Consider the following 1,251-nt stretch of genomic DNA (forward strand, 5'->3'; position numbering starts at 1 on the left):
TCTGCTCCGGTGTAGCACCGCCTCGTTTTTCTTGACGTCTCCAAGTTTACAAAGCAGCAACATGTGATTGATCTAAAAGAGAGAGAGAGAGAGAGAGAGAGAGAGAGAGAGAGAGAGAGAGAGAGAGAGAGAGAGAGAGTGGCTGCGAGACTGATTTTATAAAAAATAAAAAAAAATAAAGAAAGCAGAGTCGACCTCAACGCTCTGCTATTTTGGCTCAAGTGTCATTTTTCTGTGAACAGTGAATCCTGTTCTCCATTAACTTTGGTTGCATCAGTCACTTCAGATGGCAGTGGGAGCTACAAAAGAAAGAAAATACACAAACTCATTCTGGATATTTGTGCCTAAGAAGGGTTCATCAATTTTGATCTCTGAGCTGCGAGATGAGAACAAAGTCAGTCCAAATCAGTCAAACAGTTGTTGAGGAACTTTAATAAAAACCTACTGTGGAGTGACTGAACGCTGCCGCCACCTTGTGGTCAGACCGGAGCGATGCGATGTGTGTCCCATTCATGTTCATGGATCAATAAGTCTTGGACAGTTGAGTCCCATTAAAACAATGACTAAATCACAATCTGAGATAGCGACCGGATGCATTTTGAGTATATCACGCTACAGTGTACTAATTTGTTGCACTTATTGTATTCGTATTAGTTTGTTTCTGCACTGTACTTTTGCTCTGGTTTATGCTCTTGGATGCTTGTTTAAGAAGGGAGATACACTTATGACTTCTGGTGACTAGTAGTTCTCTTGAATACCTATGTTGAATACACTTATTGTAAGTCGCTTTGGATAAAATGCTAAATGACTGTAATGTAATGTAATAATGTAATGTACAGAGTAAACTACACAATTCTACAGCAGGAAAGGTTCCCAGTATTCAGCGTTATTGATTAGTTTAACATTGACAGCTAGCTATCGTTACCAACTGACAAAGTTAATTTACTTACTTACTTTAATTCGGACTACGTTTAGAAATGTTAGTTATGTGCCAAATTGTTTCTTAGTTTTGAGAAGTGGTCAACTTGCCCAGTAGTATCTGCGACCACTTCAAGTTACGCCACCTTTGTACTTAAAGGTTTTCGACCCTCAGAGGATACTGTGTTCAAGTTGTGTTCAAGTAGCACTCTTCTAGTACTATATATATTGCATTTCTACTCATTTCTGCATAAAGCTTTTTGCTGTTGAGCTTCGTGTAAAAGCTTCAATGTCTGTTGAACCTTCTGCAAAAAAAAGAGAAGGTTTTAATGC

This window comes from Anoplopoma fimbria, chromosome 18, assembly GCF_027596085.1.
Source record: "Anoplopoma fimbria isolate UVic2021 breed Golden Eagle Sablefish chromosome 18, Afim_UVic_2022, whole genome shotgun sequence".
In the NCBI taxonomy this organism is placed as follows: Eukaryota; Metazoa; Chordata; class Actinopteri; order Perciformes; family Anoplopomatidae; genus Anoplopoma; species Anoplopoma fimbria.